The following is a 13166-nucleotide window of genomic DNA, read 5'->3' as shown; positions in this document are numbered from 1 at the left end:
GCTGCTGTGCAAGCTCCATTCTAGACCTGCTGCCTGACTGCATCCTCTGTGGGTCAAATGCACATACTGAATCTTTATCAATGGGCTGCACTTATTATGGGGAAAACTGTAAAGTTACATTTCCAGGGTTTTGCAGTTAAAAAAAAAGTTAAACCAAACTATTCAGAGCCCTCGGTGAATTCTGGAGAGAAATCACCTACAATGAGGCTCACCTTGCTACGCTGTGTCCCTAGGGTTGAGAGAGAATAGGGTCAGGACTCGGGGCCCCGCCCCAAACCTTTAACCGACTATACCGTATGGTTAAAACTCCCTAAAAGAAAATTATTGGGCAATATATCTTACAGGAATGCAGAAAACAGGACATCAGTTCAAAAGAAACTCGCAAAAGGACAGACGGGCAGCTTCCTGCTAACACCAAGCAGAACCTGAAGGCAAGCGTGCAAAAAATTAGTGATATCCAGACCAAACCAGTCTGCACCAGGGTGGACCTCTGATGCTGACCTCAGAGTATGCACTGTGACCACCAGGAGTACCCTCAAGTTAACTTTCCCTCATTGAAATGCTAAAAGTCACACCCAGAGGGGGAGATTTAACATGCTAATGAGGCATGCATTGTAGGAAAGCATAATCTCTCAGTACACAAGCGCCAAGAAAAACCCCACCTCTACATACTTAAACCTCACCCTTTTCCCACCTAAATTTCTTTACTCCTCGGGGAGTCAGCCTGAGGATTCTTTCCTCTGCTGTCTCCCTTGTGCTGGAGCATAAGCCCCAATAAAGCCTTGCCTAAAACTCTCATTTGGCCTCTTGTCAATTTCTTTCTTTCTTTTTTTTTTTAAAGATTTTATTATTTTTTTTAATTTTAATTTTATTTGAGAGAGAGAGGGCGAGCAGGAGAGGGCGGGGGGTGGGGGTAGGAGAGAGAAAGAGAGAGAGAGCAAGAATCTCAACCAGGCTCCATGCACAGTGCAGAGCCAGAGACAGGGCTTCATCCCACAACCCTGGGATCAGACCTGGGCTAAAATCAAGATTCAGACACTCAACGAACTGAGCCACCCAGGTGCCCCTTAAAGATTTTATTTTAAAATACTCTCTGTACCCAACATGGAGCCCACACTCACACCCCAGAAATAAGAACGGCTTGCTTTTCTGACTGAGCCACCAGGTGCCCCCTCTTGTCAATTTGTATCTCTTAGAGAAGCCTAAGGGCCCCGTTCACTAACGGTGAGCTCAGGTCCCAAGGTCTTGCTGTGTTGCTTATTCCCTATCTCATCTGGGAGCGCTTAAGGTGGCCAAGGGTCCTCCTTGGCATTTGGCCCCAGCTCCCCCCTTTCCCCCACCACCCATTTGCATCCAGGCACCAAGCCCTGCGGACTGGGTCTCCTGGCTCCCTTTTCTCCTCTTCCTGCAGCCATGGGCTTGGCCAAGGTCATCTCTTGCAGTTTTGATAAAATTGCCCTCCTCCAGATCCCCACCCTGGCTTTATGTTCCTCAACCACTTTACTGTCATCGCTGCCAGAGTGGTCAACACGAAGGTGACCCCTATGGTGACTGCTTAGAATCCATCGCTGGTTTCCTTCCACTTAGGACGGGTTCCACTCTTGGCCCTGTGCTCCAAACTGACACCAGCAACTCTCAGGCAAAAGGACAGATGTGCAGCTTCCTGAAAACATCAAGTAGAACCTGAAGGCGAGAGTGCAGGATGTGGGTGTCCCCAACACTGATCAAGCAGAGCCAGTGACATGCAGAAGAAAAGAAAGCAGATACACGAGTTATGAAGGTCTTCCTTCCTTAACTCTGTTAGAGCTCATAGCTATTCCCTGGTGTCTAGAAGCTGGGAAGTCCTTGGAGACACTTGCTTCTTTATCCAAGCCCTGGAGGGGGGTCTGAGACTGGGCCAGTAGAGCTGCAGCATAACAGACACTCCAAGTGTCACTAAATGGGTTTGGTTGGCTGGAGGAGGGAGCCCTTTATGTGTCCGATTTACTAGAAATCTGGCTTTTTCCTTTCTGCTACTGAAGGCCTCTTGCTCAGTCAACTAGGAACTGGGAATTTGCAGGTGGTGGGCATCCATGATGCCCTGGGGGCTCCAGACTGTTGTTGCCCCTCGGTGGGGCAGACTGCTGGGAAAGCTCTTAAATACATTGATCATTCAGTGACAAAGGAAGCCTAGAATTGTACACATTTGTTAAAACATCCTTTTTTGTGGGTGGAGGGGAAGCTTTTTATTAGGATGCAACCCCTGTCTAACATGTTTCAGATTGGGCCTAGCTGCCTTCGTTGAATTTGCTAAATATTGCAGACTCTGATTCCCAGCCTCCTCCCCTAAGTTTCCCCTCCCCTCTTACCCCAGCCCTCTGTTCTGGCCCTTATCTTCATCTTCCCCTTCCCCACCTCTCCAACCCCTCCTGTCCCTCCATTCATTTCTAACAGTTACCCCTCCCCCACCATTTCTTTGCAGATGCAGTATTTGGTATTTACCTTAATGATAGACTAATTGCCTGATTTGTCCATTTTTCTTTCTCAGTGAAGGCTCATACCAATGTTTCATGGAGATACCCCTTATTTATTTAAGAAACACGCATTTGAACTGGTACACTCATCTCCTGTGGATATAAACTTGCCAGTGTTAACGGAAAATACATGGTAAATTATGCTATTTGTTCTCTCAGTTTTGTTATTCACACAACGCAGGAACCCAGTTACTGAAAAATGTAAATGTGTATGATGTATAGACGTTTCACCCCAGAACTCTCATAATCCTCCATGTTTTCCCCAAGGGAACAACTAGAAAGTTTTTATTCTCTTAAACCTCATGGACATAATCAAATATATGTATGCCTGGCTGCCAGATGTGGTGCTGTGCTCACTTATACATGTTACATGTAATATGGTGGATTTTCTTCAGTGGTTTTTGTGGGTGGTCAGTATTAATATGTGGCTGACCAACAAGATTGGTAGGTATGGACACTTTCTCCTGTCCCTGGTGATGCTGGAGTAGCGCTGGGAGTTTCTTTCATAGGCTTTGCTTCTAGCAGCAAGGATGGGGAGCAGGCAGGTAGGTTATCACTCCTCCATTCTGGACTATTGGGTTCGTAAAGGAATTGAACTTATCCTGCCTGGCAAATCTGATTTCCTTACTATTATCCTAGCTGTGTGCTTTGAGGTGGCCTAAGTACCCTGTCCATCTCTATGTTTCTGAGATTCTTCCATCCATACTAAACATTTTAAAAATTATTAATTCTATCTCTTGTTATAAATCTGTTCAGATTTTGCATTTCTTCTTGAGTCAATTTCTGTAGGTCACCTTTTTCTAGAATTTGTCCATTTCATCTGGGTTATCTAATTTGTTGAACAGCATACAATTGTTCATAGTATTTCCTTACACCCATTTTTATTTCTGTAAAGTCAGTAATAATGTGCCCACTTTCATTTCCAATATTATTTTCTCTCCTCTCTTTTCTTCTTAGTTTCGCTAAAGGTTTATCAGTGTTGTTGATAGAACCAAATTTAGGGTCCATTGATTCTATTTTTATTCCCTATTTCATTTATTTCCTTTCTAACCCTTATTATTTCTTCCTCTGCTAGCTTTGGGTTTAGTTTGTTTTCCTTTTTCTAGTTTCTGAAGGTGGAAGTTTATTATTGTTAGGAGACCTTTTTATTTATTTATTTTACAAAGAGAGAGGAGTGGGGAGAGAGAGAGAGGGAGAGAGAGAGAGAATCCCCAGTAGGTGCCATGCTCAGTGTGGAGCCCAATGCAGAGCTGGAGCCCACAACCCTGGGATCATAACCTGAGCTGAAATCAAGAGTTAGACCCTCAACCGACTGAGCCACCCAGGCACCCCGAGATCTTTTTAAATGTAGATATTTATAACTATGAATTTTGCTTTGAGTACTGGCTTCACTGCATCCCATACATTTTGGTGTGTCGTGTTTTCATTTCATCTCAAAGTACTTTCTAATTTCCTTTCTGACGTCTTCTTTGACCCATTCATTATACAGGAGTGTGCTGTTTGAGCCCCACACATCTGTGAATTTTCCAGTCTTCCTTCTGTTATTGATTGCCAGTTGTATTCCACTGTGGCTGGAAAAATTGCTTGGTATGGTTTCAAACCTTTGAACTCTCTCTAGACTTGTTATAACCTAATATATGTTCTGTCTGAAGAGCGTTTCACGTGGACTTGAGGAGTGTGGATTCTGCTTTGCTGTGTGGTGTGCTCTAGAGAGCTGTCCAGTCTGTCAAATCTGGTTGAATGACAGTGTTCAGTTTCCAATTTCCTTGCTCATCTGCTAATTGTTTTATCCATTATTGAAAAGGGAGTACTGAAGTCTCAGTAATTATTGTTGGATGACTGATTTCTCCCTTTAATCTTGTCAGTTTTGCCTTATTTATTTTGAGGCTCTGTTGTTAGGGGCATGTTATACTTTTTTTTTTTTTTTTTAGAGAGATGGCACAAGTGAGTGAGGGGCAGAGAGAGAGAGAGACAGAGAGACAGAGAGAGAGAGAGAGAGAGGATCCCACAAAGGGCAGAAAGAGAGAAAGAGAGAAGTGGGGCTCACCTGGGGCTCGTGCTTACCTGAAGCCTGGCTTGAGCTCACCCGATATGGGACTCAAACCCACAAATGGTGAGATCATGACCTGAACCGAAGTCAGAGGCTTAACAACTGAGCCACCCAGGTGCCCAGAGGAGTATGTTATGCTTACAGAAAGATCTGTTCAGGGCAAGTTAGTCAATCCCTTTAACTTCATTTTCTGTAAAAACTCCTTATTGAAAATGCCAACAATGATATAAATTGAAAACTCAGGATTACTTGTGGAAACAAATCCTTAACAGTGCCAGTCCCACTTTGAGTTACTCTGGGTCATTGGTCAGTGAGACTGTCTCTTCTTAAGAATTGCATCCATGGTGCTTAGCTGCCACAGCAACCCACAGATGCCTCCTTACTGCTTTACTAATGGTGTTCCAGAATGGCCTTCCATGAGGTTTTATGCATTCTGTGTGTCAGGTTCCTTGCACACAAAAGCACAAACACCTCAAAATGAAGGCTATTTCTGGAGACAGTGGTGGGAGTTTTTCTAGCTATGACCCAATAAGGGTGGTTCCTCCAACCTGCAACAAGTGTTCTATCCATCGTTGAATGTGTGTCACTCTTCCTGTGACAGTCAAGGCCTGTCCTTTTAGGCTAAATGGCTGCAGGCATTATTCAATTACCCCTGAATGTAAAATTTACCTCTAGAATTTTTATTAGGTTTTGTTTTATAATTTCTAAATCTTTATGGATATTCTCTATTTGGTGACACATCATTTTCCTGGTTTCCTTGGACTCTTTGAACCTATCTTTTTTTTTTTTTAATTTTTTTTTTTTAACGTTTATTTTACTTTTGAGACAGAGACAGAGCATGAACGGGGGAGGGTCAGAGAGAGAGGGAGACACAGAATCGGAAGCAGGCTCCAGGCTCTGAGCCATCAGCCCAGAGCCCGACGCGGGGCTCAAACTCACGGACCGTGAGATCGTGACCTGGGCTGAAGTTGGACGCTTAACCGACTGAGCCACCCAGGCACCCCTCTTTGAACCTATCTTAAAACAGTCGATTTAAAGTCTTGGCCTAGTGGGGCACCTGGGAGGCTCAGTCAGGCAACCAACTTCAGCTCACGTCATGATCTTGTGGGTTGTGGGTTTGAGCCCCACATCAGGCTCTATGCTGACAGCTTGGAGCCTGGAGCCTCTTTCAGATTCTGTGTCTCCCTCTCTCTCTACCCCTGCCCCTCACACTCTGTGTCTCTATCTCTCAAAACTAAATAAACATTTAAAAAAATTTTTTTTTAAGTCTTGGTCTAGTAAGCCCAATGTCTAGGCTTCCTCATAGATAGTTATCATTACTTTCTTATTTCCCTGTGAATGGTTCATAATTTGTTGTTGTTTTTTTTCTGGCATGCCTCATAATTTTTGGTTGAAAACTAGAAATTTTGAATAATATAATGTGGCAGTTCTAAAAATTAGGTTCTGCCCCATCCCAGGGTTTGTTGTTGCTGCTTGTTATGGATTGTTGTTGATTCAGTTACTTTTCTAAACTGTTTTTGTAAAGATTGTATTCTTTGTCATGTATAGCCATTGAAGTCTCTGTTCTCTTAGCTCAGTGGTCAGCTAATGATTCGATAGCAATTTCCTTAAACATCGAGAGCCAAAAATACAAAATACTCTCCCAGTTTTGCAGGTTGGCTCTGTGTGAAATATTTATTTAATGCTTAGCCAGTCTGTCTAAAACTCTGCCTTAGCCTTTACTTTCTCCTTCTGTGGAGCTGAAAAGTTAGCCAGAGGGGACAAATTAAGGTCTTCTCTAGTCTTTTCTGATCATATGTCCAGGCTGTGAGTGCATGTGGCCTTCTAGATTTCCTGGTATATGTGTGGGCTTTTTAAAGCACTCATTCCCCCAAGTTGTCTCCTTAACCTCTTCCTTCTCAGACTTTCTGGCTATCGATTGCTCTCCCTATCTGATATCTTGTGCCTCTGGTGGCTGAGGCTAATATATTAATCTTTAAATGCTTTCAATAAATGCCATCTGAGAAGCTGCTTCTGTCTGGGGAAAGTCCAAGTCAGATGCAGCAAAGGCAAGCCCTCGAGCCAATCCTTCAGGGAGTCACCAGACTCCTCAAAACACACAACCATGGTTCCTTGGGAATAGGGTCCATATTGCTCCCTCTGGTAACAACCTGCACCCAAAATGTAGGCTACTGTCTTCATGGCTGCTGCTGAGCTGGGGGTGGGAGATGTTCAGCAAGTAAGATATAATGCCACAACACTCTCAGAAAAATTCTCCTGTCTTCATTTATCATTCCCTTGGTTGTTGTAAGGTTGTTATTGTTGTTTTTTTAAAATAGATTTCAGAGTTCTGAAAAAGTTGATTCTGACAGTTTCTGCCAACTTATTCTTTACTTTTGTGGAGAGGAAGAATGTTGGAGTTCCTTACTCTGCCATTTTCAGTGACATCACTCCAGTATGACTGTGTTATCCTGTTAACAGCAATCAGAAGTGTATCATTTCCTTAAAAACAAAGGTCAGAAAAATTATAGGATGTTCAGAACCAGAAACATTCTTGGGAAATTTTTAGTACATGAATCTTTTCATGAACTGGGTGTTCAGTACTGTTGAAGAAATGTGAGAATACAAGACACAACACCAGGGTGCCTGGGTGGCTCAGTTAGTTAAGCACCCGACTTCAGCTCAGGTCATGATGTCACCGTTTGTAAGTTCAAGGCCCACCTGGGGTGGGGGGGGGGGGTGCGCTCTGTGCTGACTGCTCGGAGCCTGGAGCCTGCTTCAGATTCTGTGTCTCCTTCTCTCTGCCCCTCCCCCACTCACACTCTGTCTCTCTCTCAAAAATAAATAGTTTTTTAAATAATAAATTTAAAAAAAGAAAAAGAAGCACCAGGCTCTAGAAAATTAAAAACAAACAAACACCTAGCCTCCAAAGAACCTGTATGTGTAGGTAGCATATAAAGGATTCTCATTGGAATAGATGTACAGCCTCTCACATATTCAGAGACATTAACTCTCTTAGTAAAGACATTTTCAGATACTGATTATGATTAAAATTGGGATATGTGGTATAAACATGTGCGTTATGCTTTTTTTCATCCACTGGTAGTTATCCTGGTCAAAACAGTAATTCACTATGCTAGGACTTGAAAATTATCAAAGAGTAACAACCCCAGAAATTTATGATTTATAAAAATTTTGATAAAGGGACCCCTGGGTGGCTCAGTCAGTTAAATGTCCAGCTTTGGCTCAGGTCATGATTGCGAGATTTGTGAGTTCGAGCCCCGCATCGGGCTCTGTGCTGGAGCCTGGAGCCTGCTTCAGATTCTATGTCTCCCTCTTTCTCAGCCCCTCCCCTGCTCAGGCTCTCTCTCTGTCTCTCAAAAATAAATAAATGTTAAAAAAGTTTTTTTTTTTTTTTTAATAAGAAATCATACTTCCAGGGGCGCCTGGGTGGCTCAGTCGGTTAAGTGGCCAACTTCAACTCAGGTCACGATCTCGCGGTCCGTGAGTTCGAGCCCCGCGTCGGGCTCTGGGCTGCCGGCTCAGAGCCTGGAGGCTGCTTCCGATTCTGTGTCTCCCTCTCTCTGCCCCTCCCCTGTTCATGCTCTGTCTCTCTCTGTCTCAAAAATAAATAAACGTTAAAAAAAAATTAAAAAAAAAAAAAAAAAGAAATCATACTTCCAGGTCATTTTAAAAGAATAATCTGGCATAGGATTTATATGCAAATAATCTAGAGTTAGAGATGATCTGAATTAAAAAATCATATTTCTAGATGACTTTGAAGAAAAATTGCCTTGAGATTTATGTCCAAAAAAATTCTACAGTTTGAATATGGATTTAAAAACTTGCATTTCTGTGCCATTCTTTGGAAAAATTATGGTGAATAATTCATGTCCAAAATCTCCCAAGATTTAGCAGATTTGGATAAAATATTTTGTTTTTGCATCATTTTGGAGGAAAAATATGGCATAATGTCCAAAAATACATTTTGAGAAAATTTAGATGAGAAGCTATCTTTCTGAACCATGTTGGAAGAAAAAAATTGCATGGGACTTCTATCTAAAGAACCCACTTCTTGGAGGAAAAAGCTAGCATAGAACTTATGTCCAAGAAATTGCATTTTGTAGTGAATTTGGGTTTAAAAAAATATGTTTGGGGATCCATTTTGAAAGAAAATATGCCACAGGACTTATATGTAATAAACCTCATAAATTTAAATAAAAAATAATATTTTATGGCCATTTACAAAGAACAGTCTGTCACAGGGCTTACCAAAAAACCATCTTACAATTTGAGGACATTTGGATGAAATATCACCATTTTAGGACACTCTGAAAGAAAATCTGGCATAGGAGTTATGTTCAAAAATGCCAAAAAAAAATATTTGAGCCAATTTGAAAAATCACACTTGCAGGCTTTTTAGAAGAAAAGTCTTACGCAGGACTTATGTCCAAAAGATACCAAGATTTGAGTGAATTTGGATCAGAAGTCACATTTTCTGCATATTAAAAAAAATATATATATATATCTGGTGTAGGTCCTAGTTTCAATAAGCCCCCAAATTTGAGCAGACTTGGATGAAAAACATCATATTTCTAGGGCATCTGGGGACAAATACCTAGCATATGACTTATTTCCCAAAACTCCACTACTTATATGAAATTGGATTTAAAAAAAAATCATGTTTCTTGCCCATTTGGGAGGAAAATTTGATGAAGGATTTTTGCCCCTCAAAAACTAATGTTTTGAATGAGTTTGGATGAAAAAGTGTATCTGGGCAATTTTGTAAAATAATGTAACATAGAACAATTTGAGCACAGTTAGATGGAAAGTCACTTTTGGGTCATCTTAGAAAAGTCTGAGATAAGAATTATTTCCACAAACCCATAAGACTTAATGAATTTGGATGAAAAATTATATTTTCAAGAACATAGTGTATTATAGACAGAAAATCCCAATTATTGTTCTAATTTTGATGAAAAATGTCTTTCTAGACCATTTTAGAAGAAAAACCAAGTGTGTGAGTTTAGGTGCAAAACTTAAGCTATTTGAGTAAGTTTGTATGAAAAGTTGCATTTCATGGGCTATTTGAGAAGAACATTTTGCTGTAGGGCTTATGTTCAAGAAACTCCAGTAATTATTGCTGTAGATTTAGTAAGCTTTGAAATTGGGAAGTTTAAGTCTTTCAATTTAGTTCTTATGTTCTAAAAATATGTTCTTCTATTGCTTTTTAATGTAAAACATAGCAACACTGGCTGTAGCATTCTTAGACTGTTTTCTTTAACCCTCCCCCTACTGATTAATCTTGGAGATCTTCCCATGTAAATACGTAGAGATGTTTCTCATTCTTTGACAATATACAGCATATTGTTCTATTTATGCATGGCTGACTTTAATTAGATCCTCTATTGGTGAACATTTTTTTCTTTACTAAAATTTGAAGTTACCACTGCACTGAAGAACTTATATAAATGATTTTGCACAAGAACACATACAGCTATTGGATAAATTCTATTGAGATTATGGACTCATCAGGGGAATATGAAGTTTTAATTTTGGTACATATCACCAAGTTGTCCACTATAAAACTTGTGCCAATTTATATTTCCAAGACTAACATGTAACCGTACCTGTTTCCACAGACTACGAGTATGTTTTCAAATTTTGTAATTTTTGCCAGTCTGACAGGTTGTAAATCTCTCTGTGTGACTTTCATTTGTATCTTCACCAACATTAAGGACATTTTCAAATGAAAATAAGACTTCCTAAACTGTGATCTGAGTCTGATCAGTCAGTTTGAGTATTTTTTGTTGCATTGATTTTAAAAACTCCACTTCTTGGGGTGTCTGGGTGGCTCAGTCAGTTAAGCGTCCAACTTTGGTTCAGGTCATGATCTCACGTTTCATGAGTTTGAGCCCCACATGGGGTTCTCCGCTGTCAGTGCAGAGCCTGATTTGGATCCTTTGTCTCCCTCTCTCTCTGTTCCTGCCCTGCTTGCACGTGCACTCTCTCTCTCTCTCAAAAATAAATAGATATTAAAAAAAGGGGGGGTTCTCTAAAAAAATAATAAAAACTCCATTTCTAGAGATATTTTGTAGCTCTTTATGATATGGACTTCAGCATTTTCCTCCAGTTTGTCTTTTGTTTTGGCTGAAGGTGTGAGTTGTCTTGTAGAATTTACCTCTGTGTAGCCAAACTCAATCTATTTTCATTATGGCTTCATGGTTTTAAGTCCTAGTTAGAAAAGTCAGCCCTATGTTACAAAGGTGTTACAACTATCTATTACTATGTAAGGACAACACTAAAATTTAGGGCTTAAGACAATTTTCATATCATCATCCCTCGCAGTTGTGTGGGTCAACTGAGCTCAGCTGAATGGTTCTCCCTTGAAGTGTGAAGGCTCCGTGATGGCTCAATCATGTAACTGCAGTTGATGTTTGCTGCTGGTTAGTGTAGCTAGGGCTACTGACCAGAACACCTCCATGAGGCCCCTCAGTGTGGCTTTGAGGTTTTTGCAGCATGGAAGTGGGATTCAAAGAGTAGAAACTGTAAGGATTGAACTAGCTTGAAACTGAACTAGCATCAGAAGTCCTGTAATATCATTTCTAGATTCTCTTGATCAAGCAAATCACTAAGGCCAATCTAGATCCATGTGGAGGGTAAATAGACCACACACACGAAGGAATTGATGATGTCCATCTTGGGAGACTATTTTTACAGTTCACCCTCTTGACAACAAACTTCGTGTCCATCCCATGTGAAACATACATTCATCCCCAAGACTCCCAAATTCTTAGCCCATTAATGCATTGGCTCAAGGTTCAGAATCTTGTTATCTAAACCATGTCAAAGTATGGATGATTCTTTATATGAAGACTTGAGAGCTAAAGACATGTTATCTAACACTCAATGTTGATTTAGGGATAAAATAACCACAATGAAGGCTTCTATTTTAAAAAAAAGTAGAGCAATAACAAATACACAGCAGGCACCAGTTCATATAAATTTTGAAATTCAGCTGGAAACATGCCATCAGTTCCTTAATTAATGTCCAGTACTGCTCCCTGGCAGTGATTCTCCATTGCTTTTATGTCTACACTGAGTTATTCTTCCATTTCTCTAAGAAATGGCCTATATTTGCAGTGTAGATTTATTTCTTAGCCTGACTTTCTGCCCACAGAAAAGTAGGGATTTTTCTGTCCTTTTCAGACTAGTCTGGTGTTTCTATTACAAAATCATGGGTTTTCCATGTTTCTTACAGAACTTCACTACGTTAGACAAAATCACATCTACAAGCTCTTCAAGTGAAGGCTCTCTCTGGTTTGGGTTGCCAGGGTGCTGTGGGATGATATCTTTAAAATTCATAGGAACCATTTTGTGTAGTTGAGAATCTGGGAGCTATACACTAATCCTTCTTAAGTCTTAAAAAAAAAGGGTTTATAGCTGCATCCTTCAGATGACCTTTAAGGTAAAGGTAGTCCTAGTAGCACTATTGTTGGGTCATAGGGTAGTTCTATTTTCAATTTTTTGAGGAACCTCCACACTAAAACAAATTGTGTGGAGGTTATAGTGTGGAGGTTCCTCAAAAAATTAAAAATAGAACTACCCTATGACCCAACAATAGTGCTACTAAGAATTTATCCAGAGGCTACAGGAGTGCTGATTCATCGGGGCACATGTACCCCAATGTTTATAGAGCACTTTCAATAGCCAAATTATGGAAAGAGCCCAAATGTTCATCAAGTGTTGAATGAATAAAGATGTGGTTTATATATACAATGCAATACTACTTGGCAATGAGAAAGAATGAAACCTTGCCATTTGTAACAACATGGATGGAACTGGAGGATATTATGCTAAGTGAAATAAGTCAGTCAGAGAAAGAATATCGTATGTTTTCACTCATATATGGAACTTGAGAAACTTAACAGAAGACCATGGGGGAAGAGAAGGGGAAAAAACAGTTTCAAACAGAGAGGGAGGCAAACCATAAGAGACTCTTAAAAACAGAGAACAAACTGAGGGTTGATGGGGGGGCAGAGGAGGGGGGAAATGGTGATGGGCGTCGAGAAGGGCACTTGTTGGGATGAGCACTGGGTGTTGTATGTTAGTGATGAATCATGAGACTCTGCTTCCAAAACCAAGAGCACAGTGTATACACACTATATGTTGGCTAACTTGACAATAAATTACATATATATGTGTGTGTGTGTGTGTGTATGTCATTTGTTTTGAACAAAATCACTTTGGACTGGAACACAGTGAAAGTATGGTTAAGAATCTTCAAATACGCCTGAATATCTTTAACCTTGTGATGGGAGAGCTACTGAGGGTGTGGCTAAGGGACCTTGGACCAGTTCCTGGCTGGCTGGCATAGGGCCTGGGCCTAGGATGGAGGGCTGAAGAGAGTGTGTGGTTAACGGTCATTACACTATTGGAGCGAGCTGATGAGGTGGTGTGGCTGGGGGTGGCTGGAGATCATCCATGTTCTTAGTGGTCTGATAGGAATGTGACTGGAAATCCCAGGCTCTGAGATGAGAGACCTGGTTGGTCATGGCTGAAAGACCAGGACTGGGGCCTGGAGTGCTGGCGACACTGTACTGTTGAAGGGCCTCCATGGTGGG

The sequence above is a fragment of the Panthera pardus genome, unplaced genomic scaffold, assembly GCF_024362965.1.
Source record: "Panthera pardus isolate Hobbes unplaced genomic scaffold, ASM2436296v1 HiC_scaffold_25, whole genome shotgun sequence".
In the NCBI taxonomy this organism is placed as follows: domain Eukaryota; kingdom Metazoa; phylum Chordata; class Mammalia; order Carnivora; family Felidae; genus Panthera; species Panthera pardus.
Note: the sequence above shows the minus strand (reverse complement) of the source record.